The sequence below is a fragment of the Anopheles darlingi genome, chromosome 2 (assembly GCF_943734745.1).
Source record: "Anopheles darlingi chromosome 2, idAnoDarlMG_H_01, whole genome shotgun sequence".
In the NCBI taxonomy this organism is placed as follows: domain Eukaryota; kingdom Metazoa; phylum Arthropoda; class Insecta; order Diptera; family Culicidae; genus Anopheles; species Anopheles darlingi.
Genome location: NC_064874.1, coordinates 14,229,552 through 14,241,771, shown reverse-complemented (window position 1 = coordinate 14,241,771; position 12,220 = coordinate 14,229,552). Strand labels below are relative to the sequence as shown.

At 51.7% G+C, this 12,220-nt stretch overlaps 34 non-coding genes across 34 annotated transcripts; all 34 read right to left on the bottom strand.

The window, feature by feature from the left end:
- Positions 1 to 162: 162 nt before the first annotated feature.
- Positions 163 to 281, bottom strand: LOC125952948 (5S ribosomal RNA). The gene has a single exon (XR_007468869.1). It is a non-coding gene; the product is annotated as a 5S ribosomal RNA (ribosomal RNA).
- A 239-nt stretch (positions 282 to 520) lies between these two features.
- Positions 521 to 639, bottom strand: LOC125952947 (5S ribosomal RNA). The gene has a single exon (XR_007468868.1). It is a non-coding gene; the product is annotated as a 5S ribosomal RNA (ribosomal RNA).
- Positions 640 to 878: 239 nt separating this feature from the next.
- Positions 879 to 997, bottom strand: LOC125952946 (5S ribosomal RNA). Its single transcript, XR_007468867.1, has one exon. It is a non-coding gene; the product is annotated as a 5S ribosomal RNA (ribosomal RNA).
- Positions 998 to 1,236: 239 nt separating this feature from the next.
- On the bottom strand, positions 1,237 to 1,355 carry LOC125952945 (5S ribosomal RNA). Its single transcript, XR_007468866.1, has one exon. It is a non-coding gene; the product is annotated as a 5S ribosomal RNA (ribosomal RNA).
- Positions 1,356 to 1,594: 239 nt separating this feature from the next.
- Positions 1,595 to 1,713, bottom strand: LOC125952944 (5S ribosomal RNA). Its single transcript, XR_007468865.1, has one exon. It is a non-coding gene; the product is annotated as a 5S ribosomal RNA (ribosomal RNA).
- Positions 1,714 to 1,952: 239 nt separating this feature from the next.
- Positions 1,953 to 2,071, bottom strand: LOC125952942 (5S ribosomal RNA). Its single transcript, XR_007468863.1, has one exon. It is a non-coding gene; the product is annotated as a 5S ribosomal RNA (ribosomal RNA).
- A 239-nt stretch (positions 2,072 to 2,310) lies between these two features.
- On the bottom strand, positions 2,311 to 2,430 carry LOC125952962 (5S ribosomal RNA). The gene has a single exon (XR_007468882.1). It is a non-coding gene; the product is annotated as a 5S ribosomal RNA (ribosomal RNA).
- A 239-nt stretch (positions 2,431 to 2,669) lies between these two features.
- LOC125952961 (5S ribosomal RNA) lies at positions 2,670 to 2,789 on the bottom strand. The gene has a single exon (XR_007468881.1). It is a non-coding gene; the product is annotated as a 5S ribosomal RNA (ribosomal RNA).
- Positions 2,790 to 3,028: 239 nt separating this feature from the next.
- Positions 3,029 to 3,148, bottom strand: LOC125952960 (5S ribosomal RNA). Its single transcript, XR_007468880.1, has one exon. It is a non-coding gene; the product is annotated as a 5S ribosomal RNA (ribosomal RNA).
- A 239-nt stretch (positions 3,149 to 3,387) lies between these two features.
- On the bottom strand, positions 3,388 to 3,506 carry LOC125952941 (5S ribosomal RNA). Its single transcript, XR_007468862.1, has one exon. It is a non-coding gene; the product is annotated as a 5S ribosomal RNA (ribosomal RNA).
- Positions 3,507 to 3,745: 239 nt separating this feature from the next.
- LOC125952953 (5S ribosomal RNA) lies at positions 3,746 to 3,864 on the bottom strand. Its single transcript, XR_007468874.1, has one exon. It is a non-coding gene; the product is annotated as a 5S ribosomal RNA (ribosomal RNA).
- Positions 3,865 to 4,103: 239 nt separating this feature from the next.
- On the bottom strand, positions 4,104 to 4,222 carry LOC125952940 (5S ribosomal RNA). The gene has a single exon (XR_007468861.1). It is a non-coding gene; the product is annotated as a 5S ribosomal RNA (ribosomal RNA).
- A 239-nt stretch (positions 4,223 to 4,461) lies between these two features.
- Positions 4,462 to 4,580, bottom strand: LOC125952939 (5S ribosomal RNA). Its single transcript, XR_007468860.1, has one exon. It is a non-coding gene; the product is annotated as a 5S ribosomal RNA (ribosomal RNA).
- A 239-nt stretch (positions 4,581 to 4,819) lies between these two features.
- LOC125952938 (5S ribosomal RNA) lies at positions 4,820 to 4,938 on the bottom strand. Its single transcript, XR_007468859.1, has one exon. It is a non-coding gene; the product is annotated as a 5S ribosomal RNA (ribosomal RNA).
- A 239-nt stretch (positions 4,939 to 5,177) lies between these two features.
- Positions 5,178 to 5,296, bottom strand: LOC125952937 (5S ribosomal RNA). Its single transcript, XR_007468858.1, has one exon. It is a non-coding gene; the product is annotated as a 5S ribosomal RNA (ribosomal RNA).
- Positions 5,297 to 5,535: 239 nt separating this feature from the next.
- LOC125952936 (5S ribosomal RNA) lies at positions 5,536 to 5,654 on the bottom strand. The gene has a single exon (XR_007468857.1). It is a non-coding gene; the product is annotated as a 5S ribosomal RNA (ribosomal RNA).
- A 239-nt stretch (positions 5,655 to 5,893) lies between these two features.
- Positions 5,894 to 6,013, bottom strand: LOC125952958 (5S ribosomal RNA). The gene has a single exon (XR_007468879.1). It is a non-coding gene; the product is annotated as a 5S ribosomal RNA (ribosomal RNA).
- Positions 6,014 to 6,252: 239 nt separating this feature from the next.
- LOC125952935 (5S ribosomal RNA) lies at positions 6,253 to 6,371 on the bottom strand. Its single transcript, XR_007468856.1, has one exon. It is a non-coding gene; the product is annotated as a 5S ribosomal RNA (ribosomal RNA).
- Positions 6,372 to 6,610: 239 nt separating this feature from the next.
- LOC125952934 (5S ribosomal RNA) lies at positions 6,611 to 6,729 on the bottom strand. Its single transcript, XR_007468855.1, has one exon. It is a non-coding gene; the product is annotated as a 5S ribosomal RNA (ribosomal RNA).
- Positions 6,730 to 6,968: 239 nt separating this feature from the next.
- Positions 6,969 to 7,087, bottom strand: LOC125952932 (5S ribosomal RNA). The gene has a single exon (XR_007468854.1). It is a non-coding gene; the product is annotated as a 5S ribosomal RNA (ribosomal RNA).
- A 239-nt stretch (positions 7,088 to 7,326) lies between these two features.
- Positions 7,327 to 7,445, bottom strand: LOC125952930 (5S ribosomal RNA). The gene has a single exon (XR_007468852.1). It is a non-coding gene; the product is annotated as a 5S ribosomal RNA (ribosomal RNA).
- Positions 7,446 to 7,684: 239 nt separating this feature from the next.
- On the bottom strand, positions 7,685 to 7,803 carry LOC125952929 (5S ribosomal RNA). The gene has a single exon (XR_007468851.1). It is a non-coding gene; the product is annotated as a 5S ribosomal RNA (ribosomal RNA).
- A 239-nt stretch (positions 7,804 to 8,042) lies between these two features.
- Positions 8,043 to 8,161, bottom strand: LOC125952928 (5S ribosomal RNA). Its single transcript, XR_007468850.1, has one exon. It is a non-coding gene; the product is annotated as a 5S ribosomal RNA (ribosomal RNA).
- Positions 8,162 to 8,402: 241 nt separating this feature from the next.
- LOC125952952 (5S ribosomal RNA) lies at positions 8,403 to 8,521 on the bottom strand. The gene has a single exon (XR_007468873.1). It is a non-coding gene; the product is annotated as a 5S ribosomal RNA (ribosomal RNA).
- A 239-nt stretch (positions 8,522 to 8,760) lies between these two features.
- On the bottom strand, positions 8,761 to 8,879 carry LOC125952927 (5S ribosomal RNA). Its single transcript, XR_007468848.1, has one exon. It is a non-coding gene; the product is annotated as a 5S ribosomal RNA (ribosomal RNA).
- A 239-nt stretch (positions 8,880 to 9,118) lies between these two features.
- On the bottom strand, positions 9,119 to 9,237 carry LOC125952926 (5S ribosomal RNA). The gene has a single exon (XR_007468847.1). It is a non-coding gene; the product is annotated as a 5S ribosomal RNA (ribosomal RNA).
- Positions 9,238 to 9,476: 239 nt separating this feature from the next.
- LOC125952925 (5S ribosomal RNA) lies at positions 9,477 to 9,595 on the bottom strand. Its single transcript, XR_007468846.1, has one exon. It is a non-coding gene; the product is annotated as a 5S ribosomal RNA (ribosomal RNA).
- A 239-nt stretch (positions 9,596 to 9,834) lies between these two features.
- LOC125952924 (5S ribosomal RNA) lies at positions 9,835 to 9,953 on the bottom strand. The gene has a single exon (XR_007468845.1). It is a non-coding gene; the product is annotated as a 5S ribosomal RNA (ribosomal RNA).
- Positions 9,954 to 10,192: 239 nt separating this feature from the next.
- LOC125952923 (5S ribosomal RNA) lies at positions 10,193 to 10,311 on the bottom strand. Its single transcript, XR_007468844.1, has one exon. It is a non-coding gene; the product is annotated as a 5S ribosomal RNA (ribosomal RNA).
- Positions 10,312 to 10,550: 239 nt separating this feature from the next.
- Positions 10,551 to 10,669, bottom strand: LOC125952920 (5S ribosomal RNA). Its single transcript, XR_007468843.1, has one exon. It is a non-coding gene; the product is annotated as a 5S ribosomal RNA (ribosomal RNA).
- A 239-nt stretch (positions 10,670 to 10,908) lies between these two features.
- On the bottom strand, positions 10,909 to 11,027 carry LOC125952919 (5S ribosomal RNA). The gene has a single exon (XR_007468842.1). It is a non-coding gene; the product is annotated as a 5S ribosomal RNA (ribosomal RNA).
- Positions 11,028 to 11,266: 239 nt separating this feature from the next.
- Positions 11,267 to 11,385, bottom strand: LOC125952917 (5S ribosomal RNA). The gene has a single exon (XR_007468840.1). It is a non-coding gene; the product is annotated as a 5S ribosomal RNA (ribosomal RNA).
- A 239-nt stretch (positions 11,386 to 11,624) lies between these two features.
- On the bottom strand, positions 11,625 to 11,743 carry LOC125952916 (5S ribosomal RNA). The gene has a single exon (XR_007468839.1). It is a non-coding gene; the product is annotated as a 5S ribosomal RNA (ribosomal RNA).
- A 239-nt stretch (positions 11,744 to 11,982) lies between these two features.
- Positions 11,983 to 12,101, bottom strand: LOC125952915 (5S ribosomal RNA). Its single transcript, XR_007468838.1, has one exon. It is a non-coding gene; the product is annotated as a 5S ribosomal RNA (ribosomal RNA).
- Positions 12,102 to 12,220: the final 119 nt, after the last annotated feature.

The following is a 12,220-nucleotide window of genomic DNA, read 5'->3' as shown; positions in this document are numbered from 1 at the left end:
TAGAATAGTAAGCTCTAGCCACCGGGGGTCGGTCAAGGAACTGGGACATCCAGCGATTGTGTAAAAAGAGTTGCAAAAAGTAATTTTACTCAAATTTTTCATCTCCGACGTCGGAGCATCCTGTGCGAAGGGGTTTCCAGTAGCAAAAGAGTAGGTTGGTGATGCCAACGACACATGGCGTTCCCAAGCGGTCACCCATCTAAGTACTAACCATGCCCAATGCTGCTTAACTTCGGTGATCGGACGAGAACCGGTGTTTTCAGCATGGTATGGTCGTTGACAAGGGTTACGGCAAGGCGCCACCACCGCCTGACAACGCGCTAGCATGCAGCACGCCCGTTCTAACCGCGGCTGCTGATAGAATAGTAAGCTTTAGCCACCGCGGATCGGTCAAGGAACTAGGACATCCAGCGATTGTGTAAAAAGAGTTGCAAAAAGTAATTTTACTCAAATTTTTCATCTCCGACGTCGGTGCATCCTGTGCGAAGGGGTTTCCAGTAGCAAAAGAGTAGGTTGGTGATGCCAACGACACATGGCGTTCCCAAGCGGTCACCCATCTAAGTACTAACCATGCCCAATGCTGCTTAACTTCGGTGATCGGACGAGAACCGGTGTTTTCAGCATGGTATGGTCGTTGACAAGGGTTACGGCAAGGCGCCACCACCGCCTGACAACGCGCTAGCATGCAGCACGCCCGTTCTAACCGCGGCTGCTGATAGAACAGTAAGCTCTAGCCACCGGGGGTCGGTCAAGGAACTGGGACATCCAGCGATTGTGTAAAAAGAGTTGCAAAAAGCAATTTTACTCAAATTTTTCATCTCCGACGTCGGAGCATCCTGTGCGAAGGGGTTTCCAGTAGCAAAAGAGTAGGTTGGTGATGCCAACGACACATGGCGTTCCCAAGCGGTCACCCATCTAAGTACTAACCATGCCCAATGCTGCTTAACTTCGGTGATCGGACGAGAACCGGTGTTTTCAGCATGGTATGGTCGTTGACAAGGGTTACGGCAAGGCGCCACCACCGCCTGACAACGCGCTAGCATGCAGCACGCCCGTTCTAACCGCGGCTGCTGATAGAATAGTAAGCTCTAGCCACCGGGGGTCGGTCAAGGAACTGGGACATCCAGCGATTGTGTAAAAAGAGTTGCAAAAAGCAATTTTACTCAAATTTTTCATCTCCGACGTCGGAGCATCCTGTGCGAAGGGGTTTCCAGTAGCAAAAGAGTAGGTTGGTGATGCCAACGACACATGGCGTTCCCAAGCGGTCACCCATCTAAGTACTAACCATGCCCAATGCTGCTTAACTTCGGTGATCGGACGAGAACCGGTGTTTTCAGCATGGTATGGTCGTTGACAAGGGTTACGGCAAGGCGCCACCACCGCCTGACAACGCGCTAGCATGCAGCACGCCCGTTCTAACCGCGGCTGCTGATAGAATAGTAAGCTCTAGCCACCGGGGGTCGGTCAAGGAACTGGGACATCCAGCGATTGTGTAAAAAGAGTTGCAAAAAGCAATTTTACTCAAATTTTTCATCTCCGACGTCGGAGCATCCTGTGCGAAGGGGTTTCCAGTAGCAAAAGAGTAGGTTGGTGATGCCAACGACACATGGCGTTCCCAAGCGGTCACCCATCTAAGTACTAACCATGCCCAATGCTGCTTAACTTCGGTGATCGGACGAGAACCGGTGTTTTCAGCATGGTATGGTCGTTGACAAGGGTTACGGCAAGGCGCCACCACCGCCTGACAACGCGCTAGCATGCAGCACGCCCGTTCTAACCGCGGCTGCTGATAGAATAGCAAGCTCTAGCCACCGCGGATCGGTCAAGGAACTAGGACATCCAGCGATTGTGTAAAAAGAGTTGCAAAAAGTAATTTTACTCAAATTTTTCATCTCTGACGTCGGAGCATCCTGTGCGAAGGGGTTACCAGTAGCAAAAGAGTAGGTTGGTGATGCCAACGACACATGGCGTTCCCAAGCGGTCACCCATCTAAGTACTAACCATGCCCAATGCTGCTTAACTTCGGTGATCGGACGAGAACCGGTGTTTTCAGCATGGTATGGTCGTTGACAAGGGTTACGGCAAGGCGCCACCACCGCCTGACAACGCGCTAGCATGCAGCACGCCCGTTCTAACCGCGGCTGCTGATAGAATAGTAAGCTCTAGCCACCGGGGGTCGGTCAAGGAACTGGGACATCCAGCGATTGTGTAAAAAGAGTAGCAAAAAGCAATTTTACTCAAATTTTTCATCTCCGACGTCGGAGCATCCTGTGCGAAGGGGTTTCCAGTAGCAAAAGAGTAGGTTGGTGATGCCAACGACACATGGCGTTCCCAAGCGGTCACCCATCTAAGTACTAACCATGCCCAATTGCTGCTTAACTTCGGTGATCGGACGAGAACCGGTGTTTTCAGCATGGTATGGTCGTTGACAAGGGTTACGGCAAGGCGCCACCACCGCCTGACAACGCGCTAGCATGCAGCACGCCCGTTCTAACCGCGGCTGCTGATAGAATAGTAAGCTTTAGCCACCGCGGATCGGTCAAGGAACTAGGACATCCAGCGATTGTGTAAAAAGAGTTGCAAAAAGTAATTTTACTCAAATTTTTCATCTCCGACGTCGGAGCATCCTGTGCGAAGGGGTTTCCAGTAGCAAAAGAGTAGGTTGGTGATGCCAACGACACATGGCGTTCCCAAGCGGTCACCCATCTAAGTACTAACCATGCCCAATTGCTGCTTAACTTCGGTGATCGGACGAGAACCGGTGTTTTCAGCATGGTATGGTCGTTGACAAGGGTTACGGCAAGGCGCCACCACCGCCTGACAACGCGCTAGCATGCAGCACGCCCGTTCTAACCGCGGCTGCTGATAGAATAGTAAGCTTTAGCCACCGCGGATCGGTCAAGGAACTAGGACATCCAGCGATTGTGTAAAAAGAGTTGCAAAAAGTAATTTTACTCAAATTTTTCATCTCCGACGTCGGAGCATCCTGTGCGAAGGGGTTTCCAGTAGCAAAAGAGTAGGTTGGTGATGCCAACGACACATGGCGTTCCCAAGCGGTCACCCATCTAAGTACTAACCATGCCCAATTGCTGCTTAACTTCGGTGATCGGACGAGAACCGGTGTTTTCAGCATGGTATGGTCGTTGACAAGGGTTACGGCAAGGCGCCACCACCGCCTGACAACGCGCTAGCATGCAGCACGCCCGTTCTAACCGCGGCTGCTGATAGAATAGTAAGCTCTAGCCACCGGGGGTCGGTCAAGGAACTGGGACATCTAGCGATTGTGTAAAAAGAGTTGCAAAAAGCAATTTTACTCAAATTTTTCATCTCCGACGTCGGAGCATCCTGTGCGAAGGGGTTTCCAGTAGCAAAAGAGTAGGTTGGTGATGCCAACGACACATGGCGTTCCCAAGCGGTCACCCATCTAAGTACTAACCATGCCCAATGCTGCTTAACTTCGGTGATCGGACGAGAACCGGTGTTTTCAGCATGGTATGGTCGTTGACAAGGGTTACGGCAAGGCGCCACCACCGCCTGACAACGCGCTAGCATGCAGCACGCCCGTTCTAACCGCGGCTGCTGATAGAATAGCAAGCTCTAGCCACCGGGGGTCGGTCAAGGAACTGGGACATCCAGCGATTGTGTAAAAAGAGTTGCAAAAAGTAATTTTACTCAAATTTTTCATCTCCGACGTCGGTGCATCCTGTGCGAAGGGGTTTCCAGTAGCAAAAGAGTAGGTTGGTGATGCCAACGACACATGGCGTTCCCAAGCGGTCACCCATCTAAGTACTAACCATGCCCAATGCTGCTTAACTTCGGTGATCGGACGAGAACCGGTATTTTCAGCATGGTATGGTCGTTGACAAGGGTTACGGCAAGGCGCCACCACCGCCTGACAACGCGCTAGCATGCAGCACGCCCGTTCTAACCGCGGCTGCTGATAGAATAGTAAGCTCTAGCCACCGGGGGTCGGTCAAGGAACTGGGACATCCAGCGATTGTGTAAAAAGAGTTGCAAAAAGCAATTTTACTCAAATTTTTCATCTCCGACGTCGGAGCATCCTGTGCGAAGGGGTTTCCAGTAGCAAAAGAGTAGGTTGGTGATGCCAACGACACATGGCGTTCCCAAGCGGTCACCCATCTAAGTACTAACCATGCCCAATGCTGCTTAACTTCGGTGATCGGACGAGAACCGGTGTTTTCAGCATGGTATGGTCGTTGACAAGGGTTACGGCAAGGCGCCACCACCGCCTGACAACGCGCTAGCATGCAGCACGCCCGTTCTAACCGCGGCTGCTGATAGAATAGTAAGCTTTAGCCACCGCGGATCGGTCAAGGAACTAGGACATCCAGCGATTGTGTAAAAAGAGTTGCAAAAAGTAATTTTACTCAAATTTTTCATCTCCGACGTCGGAGCATCCTGTGCGAAGGGGTTTCCAGTAGCAAAAGAGTAGGTTGGTGATGCCAACGACACATGGCGTTCCCAAGCGGTCACCCATCTAAGTACTAACCATGCCCAATGCTGCTTAACTTCGGTGATCGGACGAGAACCGGTGTTTTCAGCATGGTATGGTCGTTGACAAGGGTTACGGCAAGGCGCCACCACCGCCTGACAACGCACTAGCATGCAGCACGCCCGTTCTAACCGCGGCTGCTGATAGAATAGTAAGCTTTAGCCACCGCGGATCGGTCAAGGAACTAGGACATCCAGCGATTGTGTAAAAAGAGTTGCAAAAAGTAATTTTACTCAAATTTTTCATCTCCGACGTCGGAGCATCCTGTGCGAAGGGGTTTCCAGTAGCAAAAGAGTAGGTTGGTGATGCCAACGACACATGGCGTTCCCAAGCGGTCACCCATCTAAGTACTAACCATGCCCAATGCTGCTTAACTTCGGTGATCGGACGAGAACCGGTGTTTTCAGCATGGTATGGTCGTTGACAAGGGTTACGGCAAGGCGCCACCACCGCCTGACAACGCGCTAGCATGCAGCACGCCCGTTCTAACCGCGGCTGCTGATAGAATAGTAAGCTCTAGCCACCGGGGGTCGGTCAAGGAACTGGGACATCCAGCGATTGTGTAAAAAGAGTTGCAAAAAGCAATTTTACTCAAATTTTTCATCTCCGACGTCGGAGCATCCTGTGCGAAGGGGTTTCCAGTAGCAAAAGAGTAGGTTGGTGATGCCAACGACACATGGCGTTCCCAAGCGGTCACCCATCTAAGTACTAACCATGCCCAATGCTGCTTAACTTCGGTGATCGGACGAGAACCGGTGTTTTCAGCATGGTATGGTCGTTGACAAGGGTTACGGCAAGGCGCCACCACCGCCTGACAACGCGCTAGCATGCAGCACGCCCGTTCTAACCGCGGCTGCTGATAGAATAGCAAGCTCTAGCCACCGCGGATCGGTCAAGGAACTAGGACATCCAGCGATTGTGTAAAAAGAGTTGCAAAAAGTAATTTTACTCAAATTTTTCATCTCTGACGTCGGAGCATCCTGTGCGAAGGGGTTACCAGTAGCAAAAGAGTAGGTTGGTGATGCCAACGACACATGGCGTTCCCAAGCGGTCACCCATCTAAGTACTAACCATGCCCAATGCTGCTTAACTTCGGTGATCGGACGAGAACCGGTGTTTTCAGCATGGTATGGTCGTTGACAAGGGTTACGGCAAGGCGCCACCACCGCCTGACAACGCGCTAGCATGCAGCACGCCCGTTCTAACCGCGGCTGCTGATAGAATAGTAAGCTTTAGCCACCGCGGATCGGTCAAGGAACTAGGACATCCAGCGATTGTGTAAAAAGAGTTGCAAAAAGTAATTTTACTCAAATTTTTCATCTCCGACGTCGGAGCATCCTGTGCGAAGGGGTTTCCAGTAGCAAAAGAGTAGGTTGGTGATGCCAACGACACATGGCGTTCCCAAGCGGTCACCCATCTAAGTACTAACCATGCCCAATTGCTGCTTAACTTCGGTGATCGGACGAGAACCGGTGTTTTCAGCATGGTATGGTCGTTGACAAGGGTTACGGCAAGGCGCCACCACCGCCTGACAACGCGCTAGCATGCAGCACGCCCGTTCTAACCGCGGCTGCTGATAGAATAGTAAGCTCTAGCCACCGGGGGTCGGTCAAGGAACTGGGACATCCAGCGATTGTGTAAAAAGAGTTGCAAAAAGCAATTTTACTCAAATTTTTCATCTCCGACGTCGGAGCATCCTGTGCGAAGGGGTTTCCAGTAGCAAAAGAGTAGGTTGGTGATGCCAACGACACATGGCGTTCCCAAGCGGTCACCCATCTAAGTACTAACCATGCCCAATGCTGCTTAACTTCGGTGATCGGACGAGAACCGGTGTTTTCAGCATGGTATGGTCGTTGACAAGGGTTACGGCAAGGCGCCACCACCGCCTGACAACGCACTAGCATGCAGCACGCCCGTTCTAACCGCGGCTGCTGATAGAATAGTAAGCTTTAGCCACCGCGGATCGGTCAAGGAACTAGGACATCCAGCGATTGTGTAAAAAGAGTTGCAAAAAGTAATTTTACTCAAATTTTTCATCTCCGACGTCGGAGCATCCTGTGCGAAGGGGTTTCCAGTAGCAAAAGAGTAGGTTGGTGATGCCAACGACACATGGCGTTCCCAAGCGGTCACCCATCTAAGTACTAACCATGCCCAATGCTGCTTAACTTCGGTGATCGGACGAGAACCGGTGTTTTCAGCATGGTATGGTCGTTGACAAGGGTTACGGCAAGGCGCCACCACCGCCTGACAACGCACTAGCATGCAGCACGCCCGTTCTAACCGCGGCTGCTGATAGAATAGTAAGCTCTAGCCACCGGGGGTCGGTCAAGGAACTGGGACATCCAGCGATTGTGTAAAAAGAGTTGCAAAAAGCAATTTTACTCAAATTTTTCATCTCCGACGTCGGAGCATCCTGTGCGAAGGGGTTTCCAGTAGCAAAAGAGTAGGTTGGTGATGCCAACGACACATGGCGTTCCCAAGCGGTCACCCATCTAAGTACTAACCATGCCCAATGCTGCTTAACTTCGGTGATCGGACGAGAACCGGTGTTTTCAGCATGGTATGGTCGTTGACAAGGGTTACGGCAAGGCGCCACCACCGCCTGACAACGCGCTAGCATGCAGCACGCCCGTTCTAACCGCGGCTGCTGATAGAATAGTAAGCTCTAGCCACCGGGGGTCGGTCAAGGAACTGGGACATCCAGCGATTGTGTAAAAAGAGTTGCAAAAAGCAATTTTACTCAAATTTTTCATCTCCGACGTCGGAGCATCCTGTGCGAAGGGGTTTCCAGTAGCAAAAGAGTAGGTTGGTGATGCCAACGACACATGGCGTTCCCAAGCGGTCACCCATCTAAGTACTAACCATGCCCAATGCTGCTTAACTTCGGTGATCGGACGAGAACCGGTGTTTTCAGCATGGTATGGTCGTTGACAAGGGTTACGGCAAGGCGCCACCACCGCCTGACAACGCGCTAGCATGCAGCACGCCCGTTCTAACCGCGGCTGCTGATAGAATAGTAAGCTCTAGCCACCGGGGGTCGGTCAAGGAACTGGGACATCCAGCGATTGTGTAAAAAGAGTTGCAAAAAGCAATTTTACTCAAATTTTTCATCTCCGACGTCGGAGCATCCTGTGCGAAGGGGTTTCCAGTAGCAAAAGAGTAGGTTGGTGATGCCAACGACACATGGCGTTCCCAAGCGGTCACCCATCTAAGTACTAACCATGCCCAATGCTGCTTAACTTCGGTGATCGGACGAGAACCGGTGTTTTCAGCATGGTATGGTCGTTGACAAGGGTTACGGCAAGGCGCCACCACCGCCTGACAACGCACTAGCATGCAGCACGCCCGTTCTAACCGCGGCTGCTGATAGAATAGTAAGCTTTAGCCACCGCGGATCGGTCAAGGAACTAGGACATCCAGCGATTGTGTAAAAAGAGTTGCAAAAAGCAATTTTACTCAAATTTTTCATCTCCGACGTCGGAGCATCCTGTGCGAAGGGGTTTCCAGTAGCAAAAGAGTAGGTTGGTGATGCCAACGACACATGGCGTTCCCAAGCGGTCACCCATCTAAGTACTAACCATGCCCAATGCTGCTTAACTTCGGTGATCGGACGAGAACCGGTGTTTTCAGCATGGTATGGTCGTTGACAAGGGTTACGGCAAGGCGCCACCACCGCCTGACAACGCACTAGCATGCAGCACGCCCGTTCTAACCGCGGCTGCTGATAGAATAGTAAGCTTTAGCCACCGCGGATCGGTCAAGGAACTAGGACATCCAGCGATTGTGTAAAAAGAGTTGCAAAAAGTAATTTTACTCAAATTTTTCATCTCCGACGTCGGAGCATCCTGTGCGAAGGGGTTTCCAGTAGCAAAAGAGTAGAGGTTGGTGATGCCAACGACACATGGCGTTCCCAAGCGGTCACCCATCTAAGTACTAACCATGCCCAATGCTGCTTAACTTCGGTGATCGGACGAGAACCGGTATTTTCAGCATGGTATGGTCGTTGACAAGGGTTACGGCAAGGCGCCACCACCGCCTGACAACGCGCTAGCATGCAGCACGCCCGTTCTAACCGCGGCTGCTGATAGAATAGTAAGCTTTAGCCACCGCGGATCGGTCAAGGAACTAGGACATCCAGCGATTGTGTAAAAAGAGTTGCAAAAAGTAATTTTACTCAAATTTTTCATCTCCGACGTCGGAGCATCCTGTGCGAAGGGGTTTCCAGTAGCAAAAGAGTAGGTTGGTGATGCCAACGACACATGGCGTTCCCAAGCGGTCACCCATCTAAGTACTAACCATGCCCAATGCTGCTTAACTTCGGTGATCGGACGAGAACCGGTGTTTTCAGCATGGTATGGTCGTTGACAAGGGTTACGGCAAGGCGCCACCACCGCCTGACAACGCGCTAGCATGCAGCACGCCCGTTCTAACCGCGGCTGCTGATAGAATAGTAAGCTCTAGCCACCGGGGGTCGGTCAAGGAACTGGGACATCCAGCGATTGTGTAAAAAGAGTTGCAAAAAGCAATTTTACTCAAATTTTTCATCTCCGACGTCGGAGCATCCTGTGCGAAGGGGTTTCCAGTAGCAAAAGAGTAGGTTGGTGATGCCAACGACACATGGCGTTCCCAAGCGGTCACCCATCTAAGTACTAACCATGCCCAATGCTGCTTAACTTCGGTGATCGGACGAGAACCGGTGTTTTCAGCATGGTATGGTCGTTGACAAGGGTTACGGCAAGGCGCCACCACCGCCTGACAACGCGCTAGCATGCAGCACGCCCGTTCTAACCGCGGCTGCTGATAGAATAGTAAGCTCTAGCCACCGGGGGTCGGTCAAGGAACTGGGACATCCAGCGATTGTGTAAAAAGAGTAGCAAAAAGCAATTTTACTCAAATTTTTCATCTCCGACGTCGGAGCATCCTGTGCGAAGGGGTTTCCAGTAGCAAAAGAGTAGGTTGGTGATGCCAACGACACATGGCGTTCCCAAGCGGTCACCCATCTAAGTACTAACCATGCCCAATGCTGCTTAACTTCGGTGATCGGACGAGAACCGGTGTTTTCAGCATGGTATGGTCGTTGACAAGGGTTACGGCAAGGCGCCACCACCGCCTGACAACGCGCTAGCATGCAGCACGCCCGTTCTAACCGCGGCTGCTGATAGAATAGCAAGCTCTAGCCACCGCGGATCGGTCAAGGAACTAGGACATCCAGCGATTGTGTAAAAACAGTTGCAAAAAGCAATTTTACTCAAATTTTTCATCTCCGACGTCGGTGCATCCTGTGCGAAGGGGTTTCCAGTAGCAAAAGAGTAGGTTGGTGATGCCAACGACACATGGCGTTCCCAAGCGGTCACCCATCTAAGTACTAACCATGCCCAATGCTGCTTAACTTCGGTGATCGGACGAGAACCGGTGTTTTCAGCATGGTATGGTCGTTGACAAGGGTTACGGCAAGGCGCCACCACCGCCTGACAACGCGCTAGCATGCAGCACGCCCGTTCTAACCGCGGCTGCTGATAGAATAGTAAGCTCTAGCCACCGGGGGTCGGTCAAGGAACTGGGACATCCAGCGATTGTGTAAAAAGAGTTGCAAAAAGCAATTTTACTCAAATTTTTCATCTCCGACGTCGGAGCATCCTGTGCGAAGGGGTTTCCAGTAGCAAAAGAGTAGGTTGGTGATGCCAACGACACATGGCGTTCCCAAGCGGTCACCCATCTAAGTACTAACCATGCCCAATGCTGCTTAACTTCGGTGATCGGACGAGAACCGGTGTTTTCAGCATGGTATGGTCGTTGACAAGGGTTACGGCAAGGCGCCACCACCGCCTGACAACGCGCTAGCATGCAGCACGCCCGTTCTAACCGCGGCTGCTGATAGAATAGTAAGCTCTAGCCACCGGGGGTCGGTCAAGGAACTGGGACATCCAGCGATTGTGTAAAAAGAGTAGCAAAAAGCAATTTTACTCAAATTTTTCATCTCCGACGTCGGAGCATCCTGTGCGAAGGGGTTTCCAGTAGCAAAAGAGTAGGTTGGTGATGCCAACGACACATGGCGTTCCCAAGCGGTCACCCATCTAAGTACTAACCATGCCCAATGCTGCTTAACTTCGGTGATCGGACGAGAACCGGTGTTTTCAGCATGGTATGGTCGTTGACAAGGGTTACGGCAAGGCGCCACCACCGCCTGACAACGCGCTAGCATGCAGCACGCCCGTTCTAACCGCGGCTGCTGATAGAATAGCAAGCTCTAGCCACCGCGGATCGGTCAAGGAACTAGGACATCCAGCGATTGTGTAAAAACAGTTGCAAAAAGCAATTTTACTCAAATTTTTCATCTCCGACGTCGGTGCATCCTGTGCGAAGGGGTTTCCAGTAGCAAAAGAGTAGGTTGGTGATGCCAACGACACATGGCGTTCCCAAGCGGTCACCCATCTAAGTACTAACCATGCCCAATGCTGCTTAACTTCGGTGATCGGACGAGAACCGGTGTTTTCAGCATGGTATGGTCGTTGACAAGGGTTACGGCAAGGCGCCACCACCGCCTGACAACGCGCTAGCATGCAGCACGCCCGTTCTAACCGCGGCTGCTGATAGAATAGCAAGCTCTAGCCACCGCGGATCGGTCAAGGAACTAGGACATCCAGCGATTGTGTAAAAAGAGTTGCAAAAAGCAATTTTACTCAAATTTTTCATCTCCGACGTCGGAGCATCCTGTGCGAAGGGGTTTCCAGTAGCAAAAGAGTAGATTGGTGATGCCAACGACACATGGCGTTCCCAAGCGGTCACCCATCTAAGTACTAACCATGCCCAATGCTGCTTAACTTCGGTGATCGGACGAGAACCGGTGTTTTCAGCATGGTATGGTCGTTGACAAGGGTTACGGCAAGGCGCCACCACTGCCTGACAACGCGCTAGCATGCAGCACGCCCGTTCTAACCGCGGCTGCTGATAGAATAGCAAACTCTAGCCACCGCGGATCGGTCAAGGAACTAGGACATCCAGCGATTGTGTAAAAAGTGTTGCAAAAAGTAATTTTACTCAAATTTTTCATCTCCGACGTCGGAGCATCCTGTGCGAAGGGGTTTCCAGTAGCAAAAGAGTAGGTTGGTGATGCCAACGACACATGGCGTTCCCAAGCGGTCACCCATCTAAGTACTAACCATGCCCAATGCTGCTTAACTTCGGTGATCGGACGAGAACCGGTGTTTTCAGCATGGTATGGTCGTTGACAAGGGTTACGGCAAGGCGCCACCACCGCCTGACAACGCGCTAGCATGCAGCACGCCCGTTCTAACCGCGGCTGCTGATAGAATAGTAAGCTCTAGCCACCGGGGGTCGGTCAAGGAACTGGGACATCCAGCGATTGTGTAAAAAGAGTTGCAAAAAGCAATTTTACTCAAATTTTTCATCTCTGACGTCGGAGCATCCTGTGCGAAGGGGTTTCCAGTAGCAAAAGAGTAGGTTGGTGATGCCAACGACACATGGCGTTCCCAAGCGGTCACCCATCTAAGTACTAACCATGCCCAATGCTGCTTAACTTCGGTGATCGGACGAGAACCGGTGTTTTCAGCATGGTATGGTCGTTGACAAGGGTTACGGCAAGGCGCCACCACCGCCTGACAACGCGCTAGCATGCAGCACGCCCGTTCTAACCGCGGCTGCTGATAGAATAGTAAGCTCTAGCCACCGGGGGTCGGTCAAGGAACT